We start from the raw sequence: 7718 nt of genomic DNA on the forward strand, positions 1-7718 counted from the left end.
TCAGTTTTCTCACATATGAAATGCAAGTTGTAATACCTATCCTACCTATCCTACTAAATTCCAGAGTCCCTGATCCACTGAATTAGAATCTTTGTAGATGAAGACTGGGAAGCATTTTGATCATCAGGAGAGTTGGGGAACACTACTCTTTAGGGCAGTGTTCTTCATGTGTGGGCTTCAAATTGCCTATATCAGGATCTCCAAGGAGATTTCCAACTTGGAAAGAGGATTCCAAAGCCCACCACACGCTTGCTTAGAATGCTGAAAATGGGGGCCTGGGAATCTGTTTTTAAGGTGATGCCAGGTGATTCTTTGTGACCTCAAACTACAGAACCACTGTTACAGGATTTTGTGAGAATTAAATGGGGATATATGGGGACATATTGATAACCCCTATATGATGAATGACTGAGCAATGTAAGCCTTTAAAACTTTGGAAGAAAGTCATTATAAGCACTTCTAAAAGTTGAAATGCTATATATTAGAATCTTTGAAGCTGAAAAGAAGAGTCATACCTAACAGGCTTCAGCATGACTGGGGTGCTGCCTCACTAGCAGTAGTCACTGTGAGGTCTGGGGATGCCACAACTTGAAGAATTGAAATAGTGTTTTGAAATGGCAGAAGAGACTTGCAACCCAAAAGTCACCTACTTTTTTGTTTCTAGCAGCATATTTATTTTCCCTCAAAAGTTGTTTTGACTGAGTCAAATTGCATTACTATCCAATATGGAGCATTCTTTTGGACAAAATTCTTATCAAGTGTTTTCCTTTGACTTCTGTGTGCCCCACCCACACATGGTTAATTTTAGTATGTGGACCAGTCCCATCCAATCACCTGTTGTCTATATTAGCAGAGTTGGATTTTCCCAGGGTACATAATGCCTTGGGGATCTGTTTTCTTGAGAAAAGAAAAGAAGGAAAATCTAAAAAAGTAAGCATTCTGAGGCCTCTTGATTTGTCTATTATTGGTATTCATGAGAAAGAGGGAGTATAGACATGAAGTATGGCTCTGAAATTTGGTAATACACACCCATTTGTGAAACAAGAGATTCCCTCCCCCTAAGTGCATGGACAGAGACACATATGATTTTATACACTTTTCTTGGGAGACATGGCCCTCTTAAGGCCCATCCATGGATGTCTAGATGGAGAATTTCTGTTCCTCTGGGGTTTTAAAGGGCAGAGCTATACTATTGAGTGGAAGTGCCAGGGAAACAGATTTCCATTCCGTGCTCAGAAATGTCTTCTGACATTTCAGTTGTACAATAATGAATCATTTCCATCTTGAGGTAGTGAACTTCCCATTGCAGGAAGCATTCATGTGCCTGACCAGTGTGTGGATGTCCATTCATTTATTTCTTTCATTCACTCTATCCTACACACCCCCATTCACACATGGCAAGAAGTCTAGTGAGTGTATAGGAGTAGAAAAGCGGAGTACAAAGATAGACGCATAGGAAACTCTCTGTTTGCAAGTGTCATGGTTTAGTAAAGGAAACAGAGACACAGATGGTCACAAAGCATGGTGACAGTGAGAGCTTGTTTGTAAAAGGCCTAGGAGGCCAGAGAAGAAAAGGAAGCCAACTTGTGGAGAAGTCCCACATGGGATCAGAGGTTGAGCAGCTCATCCCAAGTCTTCTTCCAAGACTGGTATCCTATGCAGTGGTGGGGCGAAGGATCCTTAGCCATGCTACTCCAAACTGATGTATACTATCTATCAAGACAACAATATACTTGCTGTACATACGCAGCTCTAGAATAGTCTTCCAGTCACTCCCTTTAACCTTGTGTCTTTCAACCAAATGGCAGTCCCTTAGCCTGTGCTACATGGAAATTCTGGAACTGCTACTGAGCATGAGGTTCTGTATTTTACAAAGTTATCAAATCACAGCCTGAGCCCTTCCTAGAGATGTCATTGAGGCTGGAAAGTCTGGACTGCCAGTGAGAATGTTCTGGTGAGGAAGAGGAGGCAGGCAGGAGGGAGTACAGTGGAGCATGGAGTGGCTGTTCCCAAACACAACCATCTTCCCATGATTGTTCTAACAACTTTGAGGTTTGAAAGCATTTCCTTCCCTGCAGGTTTTCCCCATTTTCTGTGCCTGCTTCCACAAACAGTACACCCGTCCTTCCTCCCTCCCACCAAGGTCACCACTCAGCAGGCTTTGATAAATGTCATCTTTTTTTGAAAGTCGCCTTAGAAAAAGGCAATTTGACTGCAGTGAGGCAGAACAGGGAGCTGAGCACCAGCCGCCCTTTATTGACCAGAGGCCAGCCCCAAGAACAAAACCAAGGGTAGTGCTGCCCTGGGCTCCTGGTGATCCCAGAACTGCCTCTCCCCTGACATCTGTGTGCTGTGCAGAAGCCTCACAGAGCCTGGGTCCTGAGGTTCCAGTCTCCTCAGTCTGGCCCACTCCCCAGCCCTTTGTCTTCTGCTACTTGTTTCCTGGCTGATAACTAAAGGTCCCCAAGAACCCCCACAGCTCTGGGGGCGGGAGCCCTCTCCACTGTGCAAGCAGTGGGCTGCTGATTAGCACGGGGAATAAATAACAGCAAGCTAATTATCTCCCTGATTGCGGCTTGCCTCACTAACAAGGCTGGGCTGGAGCGGTGATGCGGCAGTTGATACTATTCCAAGCATGTTTCTGGGTTCAGGGAAATTTCCATGCTTTCCCAGTCTGGAGACACTTTCCCTTCCCAGATGCTCTGGAGTTCTGAGTGGAAACATTCCCTCTCCTGCTTCACCTTGGAATTGAGAGACTCACCCCAGACAGACTGTTTATGTCAGTCCCTGGTGGGTGACGGGAGCTGGCTTCTCACAGGAGCAGGCAAAGGCTTTCAGGAAGGCTAGAGGTTGGCCAAGGGCATGGTGTGATGGGTCCTTAGGGACCACATACTCCAGCACTTAGTATCCTAATTACATCTGCTACTCCAACTCCTTGAAATGAGTGGCTTCCCTCAGACTAGCAAGCAAAGTAGGAAAGTACGAAGAGTCCAGACTCTAGTCCTGCCATGACTACCTCTGTGACCTTAGATAGGCTCCTTATTCATTCTGGCCCCATTACCTCTTTATGAAATGAGGCATGATGACCTTGGCATTTTGCTCAGTCCTAGAAAGATAATTTTGTGACTCTAACTCTGAAATTTGACTGTGGTGTCCCCTTGGAGTCCCAGGCTAGAAAGCTGCCAGACCCTCTTGTGGCCACACCTCCAAAATGGATTTTCCTTTTGCCCATATTATTGCATTGTTCTCTACCTTCTTTCTGGTCCTGCCTGAAGGGAGAAGGGCAAGTAATACTCTCTTTGGGAAGAGTTCCCTTTCTAGCAGCCTAGACTGTGCTAACTTGCTGAACCAGTAATTACCAGCTTGCAAAGAGACAGGATGTGGAGCAGTAACTTCTGTGGCCTACTGAGTACAGAGGAAGAAATCAACTTGCTTTCTAGGCATTTTGGTCCATCCCTGAGTGTGGGCCCTGCCACCAATTTCACACCAATTGCAGAGCCCACTTGCAGGAAATCAAAGGGCTGTCCCCTTACTCTGGGGAAACTCATCTCTACAAGGTGGGTAAGCCTCCCTCTGTCAGGGGGTCCGCTGTTAGATAAACCAGATGTTTTCATCTGATGAAACGAATCTATGAAAAAGTACACCTGGGTCATAGACCCCTTTTGAAAGGGAAAGGAGAAAAGGTAGTTATACTTGTGCAAAGGAGAAAAATGCTACTCTTGGAATAATGAAAGATTCTGAAAGAGGGTTAGGGCCTCCCAAGATACCAACTCCATGCTACCTGACCTGATCTGATGGGACAAACCCTCAGGTGGGAATCAGAAGGTCACCTTTGACATAATGCTTTATCACTTCTAAAGGATAAAACTTGGGTGATTTGTTTGCTTTTTGCAATGGTTAAGGTGAGTTAACTGATGTGACCAATAACCCCCAAATCTTAGTAGCTTAATTTCAGTAGAAGTCAATATTTCACTCACATAATTGTTTAATGCAGGTGTTTAGTTGAGGGCTTTCCACAGGTTGATTCAGGCACCCAGTAACTATCCATTTTGTGGCTCCGCTCATTACTGCAGGCTTTGGAATTCTCTACCAGATCCTCTGTATTTTAGTTAGCAGATGGGGGAAGAGGCAGGGAGCATGCAGGATTATGTGGAAGCTTTTATGGGCCAGGTCTGGAAGTGGCATTCATCATTTCTGCCACATACTGCTGGACAAAACTCAGTCATATGCCCACATCTGACTGCAGGGGATGCTGGGAAATGTAGTCAAGCTATGCACACAGGAGGTGAGAAGAAATGGTTTGGTAAACAATCAATCTCTACCATGCATTGTTTGGAATTTTGTTTCCTAATTTATAAGTAGGGCAAAGGGCCTCTACTTTGTCATATAAATTGGCATGATAAAAAATAGGAAAATAGATTGTGAGAGAACTTTAAAAATGCAATGAACATATACTTATTATAATGTGTTTCTCAGCTTAACCTAGAATTAGCTTCATAAATACTGGCTCTATTTCTCTTAAATAATAAAGTGCTCTATTGTGGAACAAACACATTTGAGTTATATGATAATTGTCTGAATGATGATGGAATTGATTTCAATGTGTGATGAAGATGAACTTTTCAATAAAGCCAATCCATTAAAAACTTACAGAATGTGCACTTCCTCTCCTCCTTACCTTTGATTGGATGGAGGGTTCAGCCAGAATAGCTGGAGTGGTCAGTGCAGCCAGGACCAATATTTGAGCTCCATGACCAGCATATTTGGTGAGCCTGGGGCAGTGAAGGTAGCCTGAGTGGTTAGGAGTTTGGTTACAAACAGAAAAGATTAAGCAAACAGATAAAAGACAGAGGATAGTGGAAGCTGTATTTCTCCTGGTGCTAGGAGTTACATATGTGGAAAGGGAATAAACGCTGTAGTTCAACATGAGAATTGGGGAATTAGTTTGAACTCACGTTTTTAATATAGATAAACAGATGTAGATATGTGTGTGTGTATATGTGTGTGTGTGTGTGTGTGTGTGTATAGTGCATAAATGAGGAAACTCACACTTCCTCTCTGAAAGACATGAGAAGCAGTAGCAACAAGCACACGAAGCACCAGACATTGGCTTCTCAATATCATTTTACACACACACACACACACACACACACACACACACACAAGAAAAGAAATCAGGACTGATCAGCCTAGAAATTACTAGGTAAGCCTGGAACATCTTGTGCTAGAAATTAAGGAGGTGCTCAAAGAATAATGAAAATATGATAAAAGGACTGAGAACCTACTTGAAGCGTTTGTTTACAGACCATATCTGGACAACTTAGGCATCAAAGTAATTTTAATATTAGGTTGCAACCTATTGAGTAAAATAGGGATACATGAATTTATACTTATGTATACATATGTGTATGTATGTATATACATCTATCTATCTATCTATATGTGGAGAGAAGGAAGCCTTTATCTTATATTAGCATGTCAACTGATAAATATATAAAAAAGGACAAAATTAGAAAATTGTCTTTTGGTAACCATCATAGTAATAAATGATGTAGGCAAGAACCATGAGGGTATGTTAAAACTAGCAGAGGTTTGATGAGGAATATGATATTTACACAATCTCAAATATCTCCCCACAAACACTCATTAATTGATGAGCACACAATACTTCTTAATTGTCTTTACAGTGGGAAAACTTGGCTGACATCATCTTAACCAAGTCATAAAAGTTAACATCCTAGGTAACTGGACAACACAACATTGTGTACCCCCTGTTGAGATGAACCTGAGAACATAGCACACTTCTGTAGTATTCACAACAAGAATGCACAACCTGAATCCAGTCATCAAGGTAGCGGCCAAACGAAATTGAGGGCCATTCTACCAAGTAACAAAGTGAAGTTTCTTCAAAAATATTAAGAACAAGGGCTGGGGAGGTCCTGGGTTCAATTCCCTGCACCACAGACACACACACACAAGACAAAACAAAACAAGGAACGGAAAGACTGAGAAAGTGTTTCAGATTGAAGGAGACTAAAAAGACAAAAACAACACATGATCTTGGATTGAATCCTGAACCTGTATACAGTGTTATTAGAATAAGCAGTGACATTTTTATGGGGTCTCCAGATTTGATGGTTGTTTTATATTAAGGTTAGATTCCTGATTATGATGTCCTGCTGGTGTTTTGTAGGATAATGTCTTTCTTTTTAGTAAAAACACATTGAAATATCAAGGGGTAATAGGGTATTGTGTCTACAACTCTCACACTCTCCAGTGGATAAGAAATTACATAAGTATGTATATACAAGAGGGAGGGAGGGAAGTTGAGAGAAGGAGAGAGAAAAGACATAACTGGGCAAGTTTTATTGCCAAATTTCAACATTAAACAAACTGAGAAACGGGGTGAAAGGTATGCAGGAATTCTTTGCAAATTTTCTATACATTTGAAATTATTTCAAAATAAAAAGTTACAAAACAAGTTGGTGGAACAGAACCCCTGCACCTTCGGACTCTGGCAGGAGAGATGCTTGGTAAGAACTAGGAGTTCCCAAGAGGTGAGAAAGGGCAAAATGTCAGAGAGTAAGCAGGATTTGGAATAAATGAACTAGCTTGGCTTCTGATTTTGTCACCTACCAGTTGGATGATCTGGAAGAAGGCACTTTAACTCCTGGGCTTCAGGTAATTGTACTGATCTCACAAAAGCACCATGTGGTTTAAATAATCATAATAATCATAATAAAATAATTTATGTGACAGAGCTTTGCAAGTCATAAAGCATGGCAGCAAATATAAATCATAGTATTACCTTTTTTCTCCCAGAAACCCACAACTAATGAATATAAAACTGTCCCTTCAGTCCCCATATCTCTTTCAGTTCTTCATCCAGTTACCATCTCAATGTTATTCTCGGAGAAGCAAACTTGATCATGGACTGAGAAATGAAGACGCCCAGCACTTAGAAAGGCTTGCCATGGTGCATGTGTCTATGTCTGTATATGCATATGTGTGTGCACATGTCTTAGAAGCCTAGGTTTCCAGCGCCTTCTCTGTGAGCAGAGATCCTGTGGGGACTGACACATGCTGTTACAGATTCATAAACATCTGCTCATATGGACTGGGTAGTCCCTTCTAGAAGGAAAGCCCCTTTGCTTCTGTCACTCTGACAAAAATACTTGTGTACACAATGTTATGATGCAAACCATTCTCTAGCAACTTAGAAATCAGGGTCTTAGCATCACACACTGCTGATAGACAGCAGTGTGGGGTAATGAAAATCGTCATTACAATTTGAACACTTTCCAGAGCCTTTCATACACATTCCCTCCTATGAGCCTTAGAGCGACAGCAACCTGGGAGGCAAATATCGCTCTTAGCATTCTTCACAGATCAAGACTTGCCCTGATCAGATCTGGGACTTGCCACAGACTACAGGGATAATAAATGGACCCAAGGGATATACCCTAAGGACTTTAACAATGCCCCTCTGCACCACAGACATTTTGATCTCTCTCCCTCCTTTTCCAGGGCTCCTTTCCTGCCCTGGGGGTTCTGCTTCCAGTGTTCTTGGCTTCTAGGAGCTCCCCTCTCTTGCCCAAATGACCCCCCACCCCAAATCTCTGGTCCTGAAGTATCCTATGCTAGTTCCCTCTCCAAGTTGTCTGGCAATCCCTTCCCCAGCCCCATCCAGCCAGAACCACAGGGGTTTGGCTTTTTTA

This window comes from Sciurus vulgaris, assembly GCF_902686455.1.
Source record: "Sciurus vulgaris genome assembly, chromosome: 1".
Classification (NCBI taxonomy): domain Eukaryota; kingdom Metazoa; phylum Chordata; class Mammalia; order Rodentia; family Sciuridae; genus Sciurus; species Sciurus vulgaris.